At 35.7% G+C, this 17,765-nt stretch overlaps 1 pseudogene; it reads right to left on the bottom strand.

The window, feature by feature from the left end:
* Positions 1–3,839: 3,839 nt before the first annotated feature.
* Positions 3,840–5,254, bottom strand: LOC138855722 (uncharacterized; annotated as a pseudogene).
* Positions 5,255–17,765: the final 12,511 nt, after the last annotated feature.

Raw genomic sequence — 17,765 nt, 5'->3', positions numbered from 1 at the left:
TGAACGTAAATCTTAAAATGTTCAAGTTTTTCCAAATGCTCTACATGTTTAACATGTATTTGTAATAAGGTTTAAACACGAAAATGGTATTTTAGTCCAAATCTGTAAAATTAGTGGATTTATGTATTTGTGGTAGCTTTTGCTAATAGTGCTGATAGAGGCTACAAGTAAAACTACTTTGAACGTAAATCTTAGGTAGGTAGGTTGAGTGGCTGTCCAATGACGCACCTAGGCTTATAGGAGGCCCATTGTGATACCACCGGGACTAATGTTCCCTCATTCTATCGTCTCCTCTCTGAACCAACCTGTGCTCCTGATGAAGTTCATCAGTACAAATAATTTTATATTAGCAACTTCTGATACGTCGTCAAAGAATCCACGACCGATAGTTGCGTTTCTTTTCCTATATAGAGCTTTACATTCGCATAGAAGATGCTTTACAGTCTCCTCTTCCTCTACTTCTTGACAGCTTCTACAATAGTCGTTGTATGGTACACCTAGCCTACTTGCATGTCTTCCAATTAGGCAGTGACCTGTTAGTACTCCTATCAGAGTTCTTATATCATTCCTTTTAAATTTTAGTAGTCGGTTTGTGCGACTCAGGCTCCATTCCTGCCACGTTAGTCTGCTGGTTGTGCAGGTTATTGATTGTCTCCACCGAGACTCAGCTATATTTATAGCATGTTCGCTGATGAAGTGTTTGCAAGTTGCCAAAGGCATAAAGATACCCTCTTTTTCAGGGGTTATTTGCCAAAGGGTCCTATTCTGGCTAGTTCATCTGCTTCGCAGTTACCAGGAATATCGCTATGTCCTGGAACCCATTGCAGGTTTATTGTGAAGTAGGATGTCAGATCCTCTAATAGATCAAGACAATCTTTCACTAGCTTGGATGAGACCATTGGAGACTTGAGTGATTTCAAGGCCGTTTGGCTATCCGTGTATATATATATGCTCCTTGTTGTGAGCACACTCTTTGTCAATACCACTAGGCTTTCTTTAATTGCTGTGATCTCCGCCTGGAAGACACTGCAGTGATCTGGCAAACGGAAGGCGATATTGGTGTTTAATGTTGCGCAAAAGACACCACCTCCCACTCGATGATCCAGTTTGGATCCATCCGTGTAGATGCTAATTCCTGTATTCCTGCCCACCTCGCCCCTTTTCCACTCATCTCTTGTGGGGAAGGCAATATTGTGGACCGAATTTAGTATCCGTTCTGTTGGATTGTGGAAATCCGTGGTTTTGGGTAGGAACGGAAATATACTGTGTATCCTTGAATGCCCCTTGTTGCATGCGACTAGTTGGGAGGATTCCCTCAGTCTAAGAGCTGACTTTGCCGCCACTTGTTTACAGAACAGGTCTGTTGGCAGTAAATGTAGAATGACGTTAAGAGCCTGGCTTGGCGTTGTTCTAAGAGCTCCACTAATGCATATACTGGCTGCTCTCTGTATGCTTTCCATACGCTTTACCTCGTATTTCTTTTCCATTATTGGCCACCATACCAATATACCGTATGTCATGATTGGTCTGACAACTGCTGTATAGAGCCAATAAGTTACCCGAGGTGTAAGTCCCCATTTAGGGCCCACCATCCTTTTACAGGTGTAGAGTGCTGTGGCTGCCTTCTTCACCCTAGCATCCAAGTTTTGTTTCCAAGAAAGCTTCCTGTCTAAGATTAGTCCCAGGTAGCTTGCCTTATCTCCAATTGTTAGTCTGCAACCATTTATTATTGGCGCCGTAACTTCTGGAGCATTATGTTTTCTGGTGAACAATACGAGCTCTGTCTTACCAGCATTTAAATTTAATCCGCACGATACTGCCCAGCGATTTATATCGTCCAATATCGTTTGCATAAGGTCTGCGAGAGTATTCGGAAATTTGCCTCTGACCGATACTGCCACATCGTCAGCGTAGGCCACAACATGTACCCCCTTCTTTTCTAGATCCATCAGCAACTTATTCATTGTCAGGACCCAGAGAAGTGGGGATAACACGCCTCCTTGAGGTGTACCTCTTTGGACAGATCGTTGAAATTATTGACCTGCTCGTGAGCATCTGTTCAATTAATTTCCTGAGAGGTTCAGAGATGTCCAGATCCTTAAGCGCACTCAGTATGGCCCTAGGCTGGATATTATTGAAGGCTCCTTCTATGTCTAAGAAGGCAAATAGAGTGTATTCTTTGACTTCCAAAGATTTTTCAATCTCCGCCACCACAGTGCTTAGTGCTGTTTCTGTGGATTTTCCTTTAGAATACGCATGCTGCGAACCAGCCAACTTTTCTGGTTTCAGTTTATTTCTTATATGTAATTCTATTAGTCTTTCCAGGATTTTTAAAAGGAAAGAGGAGAGGCTAATTGGCCTGAAGTCTTTTGGACTTGTATGCGAGCTTTTGCCTGCCTTTGGTATGTATATTACCTTGACCTCCCTCCAAAGCGAAGGGATGTAGTTTAATTGCAGCGCCCCCTTAAGAATGGCAATTAGCCAATTCATTATGTAATTCTGCGACTGCTGCAATTGAGCCGGGAATATACCGTCTGATCCCGGCGACTTGAAGGGCTTAAAGCTGTTTATTGCCCAGCGTACGTTGCTTTCTGACACTCTGTTTATGAGAGTGGGGCTCATTTCTGCTCCACTGTCTTGAGTATTTTCTGCAGTATGGCAGAGCTGCCTGGGAAGTGGGTATCCATTAGTAGCCCCAAGAACTCTTCACTGGATACCGTCCAACTTCGGTCTGGCTTCTGAAGATATCCGATACTATGCACCGATTGTGCCATTATTTTCCTAAGTCGAGACGCTTCCGCCGTGTTCTCGATGTCGTTGCAAAACGATTTCCATGAATTTCTTTTTGCTCTCCTAACTTCCTTTTTGTATGACCTAAGGAGGTTGTAATAATAATCCCAGTCTGACTCGCCTTGGGATTGCTTAGCTAAATTGAACTGCTTTCTGCATTCTTTTTGTAGCTTTTTAAGTTCTAGAGACTACCAGGGGGGCCTTATTATACCCCTGCTCCGTGTTATTGGACAACCCACTTCTAGTGCTTGCCGGCACGATTCCGTAAGTCGATTACAGAGGATATCTAGATCCTCCTTGCTATTGGGCTGAAACGGTAGAATCATAGGGATAAGTTTTTTACTAGCTCTTGCATGTGCACCTGCCAGTTCGTTCTCCTATGATTCCTAAAGTTAATGCCTCTATCGGCCCTTTCCTCTATTGTACATTCGATATATCGGTGATCCGAAAAGGAATGTTCTTCGAGAACCCTCCATTGGGTTACCCTGTCAATTAGTTCTTCTGACACAAGTGTGATATCCAGCACTTCTTGTCGGTTTCTTGTAATAAATGTTGGAGTGCTTCCCTTATTACACACCAGTAATTTAGTACCTAGTAGGTAATTAAAGAGACACTCACCTCTGTCGTTTACATCTGTGCTGCCCCAGATTGTGTGATGCGCATTTGAGTCGCATCCAAGTATCGTCATGCACTTGGATGCCTCGCTATCCCGTACCACCTCTTTTACCATCAGAGGTGGCACCAGCTCCTGCTCATACGGCATATAGCACGACACTAGCCGGTAACTGCTTGAGCCCGTTTCCCAGCTTACTGCTGCTGTGCCGTTGTTGCTGTAATTATGTAATATAAAAACATTAAGGTTTTTCTTTGCCATTATGCAGGCTCTGATTTTACCTTCACAGTTAGCCATCAGCAACTTATAGTTCGGCGTCCTCAGTCCACAAATACGCCCTCCATTAACCCATGGCTCCTGAATGAGGACAAATTCAGGCTGTTCCATTGCCACGCGGTTAATTAGGGCTGCTGAAGCGAGTTTGCTATGATGGAGATTAATTTGTAGAAGACGCATTAACTATTGTTATATCTGCGTCTTCCTGAGAGTCGCTTAAAAGCTCTTTCTCAGTATACAAGCTTGAGAGTCTGGCCGCAAGCTCAGACCCGGAAGAAGAACACTCACCTTGCTCCATACTTTCCGCGTCGCTCGAGGACTCCATCGGATCTTCCTCTACTTCGCATAACTCTTTCCCCGATGCCAGATGGTCTGCAGCATCGGCGTCCGACTTGTTAGGCGTTATCCTTACTTTCGTGAACCCGTAATTTATCTCCCCGCCACTTTTCGCCAGCGGTTCGATGGATTCTTTCGTTAATAACAGCAGAATCTGCATCGTGGCCCTTTTGGTCTCCACGCCAGATTCTGCTACGCTGTCATCAAATGTCTTGACATACTTCCACCCTTCCGTGGGTAGGCTCGGGTTGCAGGCTCTTATGAGCTGCATAATTTGGTCCGGCTGTGATGGTGTAGCCGGAATCCATACCCTTGCCCTTGGTCTGGATGGTATGTCCTTCTTGTCTACTGCTACCAATTTTGCCCCGGGGTATACCTCTCCCACCTTGGCTATAGCAGCTTTGTATAGAGCGACCGATCTCTCGTCATCGCAAGCAATCATTTTGATCTGGCCCTGGTACCAGCCGGCATCTGCGCATGACGGTGGCGGACCCGGATTGCTTAATAGCACTTTCAGCGCCCCATTTGTCAGCGCAGCCTGCACCCATTTCCATTGGGCTCTGGGGATTCTTCCTTCGGGATCTCCCTCATCCAGAACGCCAATGACAATTCGGTTCCGGGCCACTTCCGCAAATGATTTTGCGGGCGTTACACCCTTGGTCTTCGGTCTCTTTGCTGACGGCTTTGCCTCTTCAGTTGACCTCTGTCGCTTGGCTGCCTTTACCGGCGGCTCCAACTTGAAGTTGGGTATGACTGCTCTCGCGCAGTCAATCGATGCTTGGAGCTCCTTCGTTAGCTCCTCTTTCGTTGGCGGCTTTAGCTCTACCAACCTTGGTAGTATGCGGCGCGTCGTCTCTCCGCATACTTTGCCATTGTCGGGTCCTGCATGCTAAATGCAGGCCACTCCCTGGCAGATGCACTTCCAGCAGCAGCCCCTTTGGCATCTCCTCCCTCCCCCTGCTTCTCAGCCGTGTTTTGGCCGCATGGTTTGGGTCTGGCTGCCTCCGGCGCTCCCACTTTCTGTGGGCCAGCTTTAGCTTCTGCCCCTTTACTAGTGCTTGCCTTGTCATCAGGACCAAGCTTCGCTCCTGTCCTCTTCGTGTTTGTTGAGCTCGCTCCAAATTCTGCTCTTTTATGGGAGCAACTCGCTCCCTCCGGCTTTTTTCCTGGAGATCCGGGCTCTCTCCGATTTTTTGTTTTCGTTATTTGTTGTTTTTGTTTATTTGCGTTTTGGTTCATTGTTGGTCCCACGAGTGTGGGGGAAAGTATGTCCACTTGCGCATAGCCCCCGTTGCGCAAGTAAGGCTATCTTATTACGGAGGGCGCCAAGTATCCGTAAGCTCCGTTCGAGACTGGGCTATTTAGGGGCCCCCAGCCAGGTTGATCCTCGGCACGGGTCGCATTAAACCTTGATCCAGCCCTTTACCCCCGACCATGGTAAGGCTCCTTATCTGTATGCTGTGCTATTGAGCAACATCTAACACACAGATAAGAAGTCTGACCTTAGCTAGATTCCTCACGTCTACGGCAGGGGCGGACTGTTACCAGCTCGTCCCCGCTTGTGTCGTGAATCTGTGGTATCTATTACCAGTCGGCACCCTCGGGGAGGGTTCAGTGGGGGATTTTTGCCGACCAACGTAAATCTTAAAATGTTCAAGTTTTTCCAAATGCTCTACATGTTTAACATGTATTTGTGAAAAAGGTTTTAACACGAAAATGGTATTTTAGTCCAAATCTGTAAAATTAGTGGATTTATGGATCTGTAAAATTTGTGTTAGCTTTTGCTAACAGTGCTGATAGAGGCTACAAGAAAAACTACTTTGAACCTAAATCTTAAAATGTTCAACTTTTTCCAAATGCTCTACATGTTCAACATGTATTTGTAATAAGGTTTTAACACGAAAATGGTATTTTAGTCCAAATCTGTAAAATTAGTGGATTAATGGTTTTGTGGTAGCTTTTGCTAATAGTGCTGATAGAGGCTACAAGAAAAACAACTTTGAACGTAAATCTTAAAATGTTCAAGTTTTTCCAAATGCTCTACATGTTTAACATGTATTTGTGAAAAAGGTTTTAACACGAAAATGGTATTTTAGTCCAAATCTGTAAAATTAGTGGCTTTATGTATTTGTGGTAGCTTTTGCTAATAGTGCTGATAGAGGCTACAAGAAAAACAACTTTGGACGTAAATCTTAGAATGTTCAAGTCTTTCCAAATGCTCTACATGTACAACATGTATTTGTGAAAAAGTTTTTAAGACGAATATGGTATTTTAGTCCAAATATGCGATGTTGATATGCTTTATGATATATGATTTATCACATAGCTTTTGCTAAACGGGATGATACAGGATACAAGAAAAACAACTTTGAAAGTTAATCTAAGAATGTTCAAGTTTTCCCAAATGATCTATAAGTTTGTATTTGTGAAATAGGGTTTAACACGAAAATAGTATTTAAGTCCAAATCTGTAAAGTTAATGGATTCCTGTATTTGTGGTAGCTTTTGGTTATAGCGAATACACAAGTAACGCGCAAATAGACTTTGGTCGTAAATCTAAGAGTGTTCAAATTTTTCCAAATGCTCAACATGGTCGTAAATCTAAGAGAGTTCAAATTTTTCCAAATGCTCAACATGTATGTATTTGCGAAAATGGTAATTTAGTCCAAATCTGTGAAGCTTACAAGTATGGTTACATGTATTTGGAGTAGCTTTTGATTATAGGGAATATACAGGTAACAAGCAAATAGACTTTGAGCGTAAATCTGAGAATGCTGAAATTTTCTCAAATTCTCTACATGTATGTATTTGTGAAAAAGGTTTTGTGGTAGCTTTTGCTAATAGTGCTGATAGAGGCTACAAGAAAAACAACTTTGAATTTAATTCTTAAAATGTTCAAGTTTTTCCAAATGCTCTACATGTACAACATGTATTTGTATAAAAGGTTTTAAGACGAATATGGTATTTTATTCCAAATTTGCGATGTTGATATGATTTATGATATATGATTTATGACATAGCTTCTGCTAAAAGGGATGATACAGGGTACAAGAAAATATACTTTTAACGTTAATCTAAGAATGTTCAAGTTTTCCCAAATGATCTATAAGTTTGTATTTGTAAAATAGGTTTTAACACGAAAAGGGTATTTAAGTCCAAATGTGTAAAGTTAATTGTTTCCTGTATTTGTGGTAGCTTTTGGTTATAGCGAATATACAGGTAACAAGCAAATATACTTTGGTCGTAAATCTAGGAGTGTTCAAATTTTCCCAAATGCTCAACATGTATGTATTTGCGAAAATGGTAATTTAGTCCAAATCTGTGAAGCTTACAAGTATGGTTACATGTATTTGTAGTAGCTTTTGATTATAGCGAATATAATAGTAACAAGCAAATAGACTTTGAACGTAAATCTGAGAATGTTGAAATTTTCTCAAATTCTCTACATGTATGTATTTGTGAAAAAGGTTTTGTGGTAGCTTTTGCCAATAGTGCTGATAGAGGCTACAAGAAAAACAACTTTGAACTTAAATCTTAAAATGTTCAAGTTTTTCCAAATGCTCTACATGTACAACATGTATTTGTGAAAAAGGTTTTAACACGAATATGGTATTTAAGTCCAAATCTGCGATGTTGATATGATTTATGATATATTATTTATGACATAGCTTTTGCTAAAAGTGATGATACAATGTACAAGAAAATAGAATTTTACCGTTAATCGAAGAATGTTCAGGTTTTCCCAAATGATCTATAAGCTTGTATTTGTGAAGTAGGTTTTAACACGAAAATGGTATTTAAGTCCAAATCTGTAAAGTTAATGGTTACATGTATTTGTAGTAGCTTTTGATTATAGCGAATATACAGGTAACAGGCAAATAGACTTTGAGCGTAAATCTGAGAATGTTGAAATTTTCTCAAATTCTCTACATGTATGTATTTGTGAAAAAGGTTTTGTGGTAGCTTTTGCTAATAGTGCTGATAGAGGCTACAAGAAATTCAACTTTGAACTTAAATCTTAAAACGTTCAAGTTTTTCCAAATGCTCTACATGTACAACATGTATTTGTGAAAAAGGTTTTAACACGAATATGGTATTTAAGTCCAAATCTGCGATGTTGATATGATTTATGATACATGATTTATGACATAGCTTTTGCTAAAAGGGATGATACAGGGTACAAGAAAATAGACTTCTAACGTTAACCTAAGAATGTTCAAGTTTTCCCAAATGATCTATAAGTTTGTATTTGTGAAGTAGGTTTTAACACGAAAATGGTATTTAAGTCCAAATCTGTAAAGTTAATGGTTTCATGTATTTGTGGTAGCTTTTGGTTATAGCGAATATACAGGTAACAAGCAAATAGACTTTGGTTGTAAATCTAGGTGTGTTCAAATTTTGCCAAATGCTCAACATGTATTGATTTGCGAAAATGGTATTTTAGTCCAAATCTGTGTAGCTTACAAGTATGGTTACATGTATTTGTAGTAGCTTTTGATTATAGCGAATATACAGGTAACAAGCAAATAGACTTTGAACGTAAATCTTATAATGTTAAAATTTTCTCAAATGCTCTACATGTATGTATTTGTGAAAAAGGGATTGTGGTAGCGTTTGCTAATTGTGCTGATAGAGGCTACAAGAAAAACCACTTTGAACGTAAATCTTAAAATGTTCAAGTTTTTTCAAATGCTCTACATGTTTAACATGTATTTGTAATAAGGTTTAAACACGAAAATGGCATTTTAGTCCAAATCTGTAAAATTAGTGGATTTGTGGTAGCTTTTGCTAATAGTGCTGATAGAGGCTACAAGAAAAACAACTTTGAACGTAAATCTTAAAATATTCAAGTTTTTCCAAATGCTCTACATGTTTAACATGTATTTGTAATAAGGTTTTAACACGAAAATGGTATTTTAGTCCAAATCTGTCAAATTAGTGGATTATTGGTTTTGTGGTAGCTTTTGCTAATAGTGCTGATAGAGGCTACAAGAAAAACAACTTTAAACGTAAGTCTAAAAATGTTCAAGTTTTTCCAAATGCTCTACATGTTTAACATGTATTTGTGAAAAAGGTTTTAACACGAAAATGGTATTTTAGTCCAAATCTGTAAAATTAGTGAATTTATATATTTGTGATAGCTTTTGCTAATAGTCCTGATAGAGGCTACAAGAAAAGCAACTTCGAACGTAAATCTTAAAATGTTCACGTTTTTCCAAATGCTCTACATGTACAACATCTATTTGTGAAAGAGTTTTTAAGACGAATATGGTATTTTAGTCCAAATCTGCGATGTTGATATGATTTATGATATATGATTTATGACATAGCTTTTGCTAAAAGGGATGATACAGGGTACCAGAAAAAAGACTTTTAACATTAATCTAAGAATGTTCAAGTTTTCCCAAATGATCTATAAGTTTGTATTTGTGAAAAAGGTTTTAACACGAAAAGAGTGTTTAAGTCCAAATGTGTAAAGTTAATTGTTTCATGTATTTGTAGTAGCTTTTGGTTTTAGTAAATATACAGGTAACAAGCAACTAGACTTTGGTCGTACATCTAAGAGTGTTCAAATTTTCCCAAATGCTCACCATGTATGTATTTGCGAAAATGGTATTTTAGTCCAAATCTGTGAAGCTTACAAGTATGGTTACATGTATTTGTAGTAGCTTTAGATTATAGCGAATATACAGGTAACAAGCAAATAGACTTTGAACGTAAATCTAGGAATGTTGAAATTTTCTCAAATTCTCTACATGTATGTATTTGTGAAAAAGGTTTTGTGGTAGCTTTTGCTAATAGTGCTGATAGAGGCTACAAGAAAAACAACTTTGAACGTAAATCTTAAAATGTTCAAGTTTTTCCAAATGCTCTACATGTTTAACATGTATTTGTGAAAAAGGTTTTAACACGAAAATGGTATTTTAGTCCAAATCTGTAAAATTAGTGAATTTATATATTTGTGATAGCTTTTGCTAATAGTCCTGATAGAGGCTACAAGAAAAGCAACTTCGAACGTAAATCTTAAAATGTTCACGTTTTTCCAAATGCTCTACATGTACAACATCTATTTGTGAAAGAGTTTTTAAGACGAATATGGTATTTTAGTCCAAATCTGCGATGTTGATATGATTTATGATATATGATTTATGACATAGCTTTTGCTAAAAGGGATGATACAGGGTACCAGAAAAAAGACTTTTAACATTAATCTAAGAATGTTCAAGTTTTCCCAAATGATCTATAAGTTTGTATTTGTGAAAAAGGTTTTAACACGAAAAGAGTGTTTAAGTCCAAATGTGTAAAGTTAATTGTTTCATGTATTTGTAGTAGCTTTTGGTTTTAGTAAATATACAGGTAACAAGCAACTAGACTTTGGTCGTACATCTAAGAGTGTTCAAATTTTCCCAAATGCTCACCATGTATGTATTTGCGAAAATGGTATTTTAGTCCAAATCTGTGAAGCTTACAAGTAGGGTTACATGTATTTGTAGTAGCTTTAGATTATAGCGAATATACAGGTAACAAGCAAATAGACTTTGAACGTAAATCTAGGAATGTTGAAATTTTCTCAAATTCTCTACATGTATGTATTTGTGAAAAAGGTTTTGTGGTAGCTTTTGCTAATAGTGCTGATAGAGGCTACAAGAAAAACAACTTTGAACGTAAATCTTAAAATGTTCAAGTTTTTCCAAATGCTCTACATGTTTAACATGTATTTGTGAAAAAGGTTTTAACACGAAAATGGTATTTTAGTCCAAATCTGTAAAATTAGTGGATTTATGTATTTGTGGTAGCTTTTGCTAATAGTGCTGATAGAGGCTACAAGAAAAACAACTTTGGACGTAAATCTTAGAATGTTCAAGTCTTTCCAAATGCTCTACATGTACAACATGTATTTGTGAAAAAGTTTTTAAGACGAATATGGTATTTTAGTCCAAATATGCGATGTTGATATGCTTTATGATATATGATTTATCACATAGCTTTTGCTAAACGGGATGATACAGGATACAAGAAAAACAACTTTGAAAGTTAATCTTAGAATGTTCAAGTTTTCCCAAATGATCTATAAGTTTGTATTTGTGAAATAGGGTTTAACACGAAAATGGTATTTAAGTCCAAATCTGTAAAGTTAATGGATTCCTGTATTTGTGGTAGCTTTTGGTTATAGCGAATACACAAGTAACGCGCAAATAGACTTTGGTCGTAAATGTAAGAGTGTTCAAATTTTTCCAAATGCACAACATGGTCGTAAATCTAAGAGAGTTCAAATTTTTCCAAATGCTCAACATGTATGTATTTGCGAAAATGGTAATTTAGTCCAAATCTGTGAAGCTTACAAGTATGGTTACATGTATTTGGAGTAGCTTTTGATTATAGCGAATATACAGGTAACAAGCAAATAGACTTTTAGCGTAAATCTGAGAATGCTGAAATTTTCTCAAATTCTCTACATGTATGTATTTGTGAAAAAGGTTTTGTGGTAGCTTTTGCTAATAGTGCTGATAGAGGCTACAAGAAAAACAACTTTGAATTTAATTCTTAAAATGTTCAAGTTTTTCCAAATGCTCTACATGTACAACATGTATTTGTATAAAAGGTTTTAAGACGAATATGGTATTTTATTCCAAATTTGCGATGTTGATATGATTTATGATATATGATTTATGACATAGCTTCTGCTAAAAGGGATGATACAGGGTACAAGAAAATAGACTTTTAACGTTAATCTAAGAATGTTCAAGTTTTCCCAAATGATCTATAAGTTTGTATTTGTGAAATAGGTTTTAACACGAAAAGGGTATTTAAGTCCAAATGTGTAAAGTTAATTGTTTCATGTATTTGTGGTAGCTTTTGGTTATAGCGAATATACAGGTAACAAGCAAATAGACTTTGGTCGTAAATCTAGGAGTGTTCAAATTTTCCCAAATGCTCAACATGTATGTATTTGCGAAAATGGTAATTTAGTCCAAATCTGTGAAGCTTACAAGTATGGTTACATGTATTTGTAGTAGCTTTTGATTATAGCGAATATAATAGTAACAAGCAAATAGACTTTGAACGTAAATCTGAGAATGTTGAAATTTTCTCAAATTCTCTACATGTATGTATTTGTGAAAAAGGTTTTGTGGTAGCTTTTGCTAATAGTGCTGATAGAGGCTACAAGAAAAACAACTTTGAACGTAAATCTTAAAATGTTCAAGTTTTTCCAAATGCTCTACATGTTTAACATGTATTTGTGAAAAAGGTTTTAACACGAAAATGGTATTTTAGTCCAAATCTGTAAAATTAGTGGATTTATGTATTTGTGGTAGCTTTTGCTAATAGTGCTGATAGAGGCTACAAGAAAAACAACTTTGGACGTAAATCTTAGAATGTTCAAGTCTTTCCAAATGCTCTACATGTACAACATGTATTTGTGAAAAAGTTTTTAAGACGAATATGGTATTTTAGTCCAAATATGCGATGTTGATATGCTTTATGATATATGATTTATCACATAGCTTTTGCTAAACGGGATGATACAGGATACAAGAAAAACAACTTTGAAAGTTAATCTTAGAATGTTCAAGTTTTCCCAAATGATCTATAAGTTTGTATTTGTGAAATAGGGTTTAACACGAAAATGGTATTTAAGTCCAAATCTGTAAAGTTAATGGATTCCTGTATTTGTGGTAGCTTTTGGTTATAGCGAATACACAAGTAACGCGCAAATAGACTTTGGTCGTAAATGTAAGAGTGTTCAAATTTTTCCAAATGCACAACATGGTCGTAAATCTAAGAGAGTTCAAATTTTTCCAAATGCTCAACATGTATGTATTTGCGAAAATGGTAATTTAGTCCAAATCTGTGAAGCTTACAAGTATGGTTACATGTATTTGGAGTAGCTTTTGATTATAGCGAATATACAGGTAACAAGCAAATAGACTTTTAGCGTAAATCTGAGAATGCTGAAATTTTCTCAAATTCTCTACATGTATGTATTTGTGAAAAAGGTTTTGTGGTAGCTTTTGCTAATAGTGCTGATAGAGGCTACAAGAAAAACAACTTTGAATTTAATTCTTAAAATGTTCAAGTTTTTCCAAATGCTCTACATGTACAACATGTATTTGTATAAAAGGTTTTAAGACGAATATGGTATTTTATTCCAAATTTGCGATGTTGATATGATTTATGATATATGATTTATGACATAGCTTCTGCTAAAAGGGATGATACAGGGTACAAGAAAATAGACTTTTAACGTTAATCTAAGAATGTTCAAGTTTTCCCAAATGATCTATAAGTTTGTATTTGTGAAATAGGTTTTAACACGAAAAGGGTATTTAAGTCCAAATGTGTAAAGTTAATTGTTTCATGTATTTGTGGTAGCTTTTGGTTATAGCGAATATACAGGTAACAAGCAAATAGACTTTGGTCGTAAATCTAGGAGTGTTCAAATTTTCCCAAATGCTCAACATGTATGTATTTGCGAAAATGGTAATTTAGTCCAAATCTGTGAAGCTTACAAGTATGGTTACATGTATTTGTAGTAGCTTTTGATTATAGCGAATATAATAGTAACAAGCAAATAGACTTTGAACGTAAATCTGAGAATGTTGAAATTTTCTCAAATTCTCTACATGTATGTATTTGTGAAAAAGGTTTTGTGGTAGCTTTTGCTAATAGTGCTGATAGAGGCTACAAGAAAAACAACTTTGGACGTAAATCTTAGAATGTTCAAGTCTTTCCAAATGCTCTACATGTACAACATGTATTTGTGAAAAAGTTTTTAAGACGAATATGGTATTTTAGTCCAAATATGCGATGTTGATATGCTTTATGATATATGATTTATCACATAGCTTTTGCTAAACGGGATGATACAGGATACAAGAAAAACAACTTTGAAAGTTAATCTTAGAATGTTCAAGTTTTCCCAAATGATCTATAAGTTTGTATTTGTGAAATAGGGTTTAACACGAAAATGGTATTTAAGTCCAAATCTGTAAAGTTAATGGATTCCTGTATTTGTGGTAGCTTTTGGTTATAGCGAATACACAAGTAACGCGCAAATAGACTTTGGTCGTAAATGTAAGAGTGTTCAAATTTTTCCAAATGCACAACATGGTCGTAAATCTAAGAGAGTTCAAATTTTTCCAAATGCTCAACATGTATGTATTTGCGAAAATGGTAATTTAGTCCAAATCTGTGAAGCTTACAAGTATGGTTACATGTATTTGGAGTAGCTTTTGATTATAGCGAATATACAGGTAACAAGCAAATAGACTTTTAGCGTAAATCTGAGAATGCTGAAATTTTCTCAAATTCTCTACATGTATGTATTTGTGAAAAAGGTTTTGTGGTAGCTTTTGCTAATAGTGCTGATAGAGGCTACAAGAAAAACAACTTTGAATTTAATTCTTAAAATGTTCAAGTTTTTCCAAATGCTCTACATGTACAACATGTATTTGTATAAAAGGTTTTAAGACGAATATGGTATTTTATTCCAAATTTGCGATGTTGATATGATTTATGATATATGATTTATGACATAGCTTCTGCTAAAAGGGATGATACAGGGTACAAGAAAATAGACTTTTAACGTTAATCTAAGAATGTTCAAGTTTTCCCAAATGATCTATAAGTTTGTATTTGTGAAATAGGTTTTAACACGAAAAGGGTATTTAAGTCCAAATGTGTAAAGTTAATTGTTTCATGTATTTGTGGTAGCTTTTGGTTATAGCGAATATACAGGTAACAAGCAAATAGACTTTGGTCGTAAATCTAGGAGTGTTCAAATTTTCCCAAATGCTCAACATGTATGTATTTGCGAAAATGGTAATTTAGTCCAAATCTGTGAAGCTTACAAGTATGGTTACATGTATTTGTAGTAGCTTTTGATTATAGCGAATATAATAGTAACAAGCAAATAGACTTTGAACGTAAATCTGAGAATGTTGAAATTTTCTCAAATTCTCTACATGTATGTATTTGTGAAAAAGGTTTTGTGGTAGCTTTTGCTAATAGTGCTGATAGAGGCTACAAGAAAAACAACTTTGAACTTAAATCTTAAAATGTTCAAGTTTTTCCAAATGCTCTACATGTACAACATGTATTTGTGAAAAAGGTTTTAACACGAATATGGTATTTAAGTCCAAATCTGCGATGTTGATATGATTTATGATATATTATTTATGACATAGCTTTTGCTAAAAGTGATGATACAATGTACAAGAAAATAGAATTTTACCGTTAATCGAAGAATGTTCAGGTTTTCCCAAATGATCTATAAGCTTGTATTTGTGAAGTAGGTTTTAACACGAAAATGGTATTTAAGTCCAAATCTGTAAAGTTAATGGTTACATGTATTTGTAGTAGCTATTGGTTATAGCGAATATACAGGTAACAAGCAAATAGACTTTGGTCGTAAATCTAAGTGTGTTCAAATTTTGCCAAATGCTCAACATGTATGTATTTGCGAAAATGGTATTTTAGTCCAAATCTGTGTAGCTTACAAGTATGGTTACATGTATTTGTAGTAGCTTTTGATTATAGCGAATAAACGGGTAACAAGCAAATAGATTTTGAACGTAAATCTAATAATGTTAAAATTTTCTCAAATGCTCTACATGTATGTATTTGTGAAAAAGGGATTGTGGTAGCTTTTGCTAATTGTGCTGATAGAGGCTACAAGAAAAACAACTTTGAACGTAAATCTTAAAATGTTCAAGTTTTTCCAAATGCTCTACATGTACAACATGTATTTGTGAAAAAGGTTTTAACACGAATATGGTATTTAAGTCCAAATCTGCGATGTTGATATGATTTATGATATATGATTTATGACATAGCTTTTGCTAAAAGGGATGATACAGGGTACAAGAAAATAGACTTCTAACGTTAACCTAAGAATGTTCAAGTTTTCCCAAATGATCTATAAGTTTGTATTTGTGAAGTAGGTTTTAACACGAAAATGGTATTTAAGTCCAAATCTGTAAAGTTAATGGTTTCATGTATTTGTGGTAGCTTTTGGTTATAGCGAGTATACAGGTAACAAGCAAATAGATTTTGGTCGTAAATCTAAGTGTGTTCAAATTTTGCCAAATGCTCAACATGTATGTAGGTATTTGCGAAAATGGTAGTTAAGTCCAAATCTGTGAAGCTTACAAGTATGGTTACATGTATTTGTAGTAGCTTTTGATTATAGCGAATATACAGGTAACAGGCTAATAGACTTTGAGCGTAAATCTGAGAATGTTGAAATTTTCTCAAATTCTCTACATGTATGTATTTGTGAAAAAGGTTTTGTGGTAGCTTTTGCTAATAGTGCTGATAGAGGCTACAAGAAAAACAACTTTGAACTTAAATCTTAAAATGTTCAAGTTTTTCCAAATGCTCTATATATACAACATGTATTTGTGAAAAAGGTTTTAACACGAATATGGTATTTAAGTCCAAATCTGCGATGTTGATATGATTTATGACATAGCTTTTGCTAAAAGGGATGATACAGGGTACAAGAAAATAGACTTTTAACGTTAATCTAAGAATGTTCAAGTTTTCCCAAATGATCTATAAGTTTGTATTTGTGAAGTAGGTTTTAACACGAAAATGGTATTTAAGTCCAAATCTGTAAAAATAATGGTTTCATGTATTTGTGGTAGCTTTTGGTTATAGCGAGTATACAGGTAACAAGCAAGTAGACTTTGGTCGTAAATCTAAGTGTGTTCAAATTTTGCCAAATGCTCAACATGTATGTATTTGCGAAAATGGTAGTTTAGTCTAAATCTGTGAAGCTTACAAGTATGGTTACATGTATTTGTAGTAGCTTTTGATTATAGCGAATAAACAGGTAACAAGCAAATAGACTTTGAACGTAAATCTAATAATGTTGAAATTTTCTCAAATGCTCTTCATGTATGTATTTGTGAAAAAGGTATTGTGGTAGCTTTTGCTAATTGTGCTAATAGAGGCTACAAGAAAAACAACTTTGAACGTAAATCTTAAAATGTTCAAGTTTTTCCAAATGCTCTACATGTTTAACATGTATTTGTAATAAGGTTTTAACACGAAAATGGTATTTTAGTCCAAATCTGTAAAATTAGTGGATTCATGGTTTTGTGGTAGCTTTTGCTAATAGTGCTGATAGAGGCTACAAGAAAAAAAACTTTGAAGTTAAATCTTAAAATGTTCAAGTTTTTCCAAATGCTCTACATGTACAACATGTATTTGTGAAAAAGGTTTTAACACGAATATGGTATTTAAGTCCAAATCTGCGATGTTGATATGATTTGTGACATAGCTTTTGCTAAAAGGGATTATACAGGGTACAAGAAAATAGACTTTTAACGTTAATCTAAGAATGTTCAAGTTTTCCCAAATGATCTATAAGTTTGTATTTGTGAAGTAGGTTTTAACACGAAAATGGTATTTAAGTCCAAATCTGTAAAGTTAATGGTTTCATGTATTTGTGGTAGCTTTTGGTTATAGCGAGTATACAGGTAACAAGCAAGTAGACTTTGGTCGTAAATCTAAGTGTGTTCAAATTTTGCCAAATGCTCAACATGTATGTAGGTATTTGCGAAAATGGTATTTAAGTCCAAATCTGTGAAGCTTACAAGTATGGTTACATGTATTTGTAGTAGCTTTTGATTATAGCGAATAAACAGGTAACAAGCAAATAGACTTTGAGCGTAAATTTGAGAATGTTGAAATTTTCTCAAATGCTCTACATGTATGTATTTGTGAAAAAGGGATTGTGGTAG

Source organism: Bactrocera oleae, chromosome 2, assembly GCF_042242935.1.
Source record: "Bactrocera oleae isolate idBacOlea1 chromosome 2, idBacOlea1, whole genome shotgun sequence".
NCBI classification, from domain to species: Eukaryota; Metazoa; Arthropoda; class Insecta; order Diptera; family Tephritidae; genus Bactrocera; species Bactrocera oleae.
Note: the sequence above shows the minus strand (reverse complement) of the source record. Positions and strands in the feature narration are given on the sequence as shown.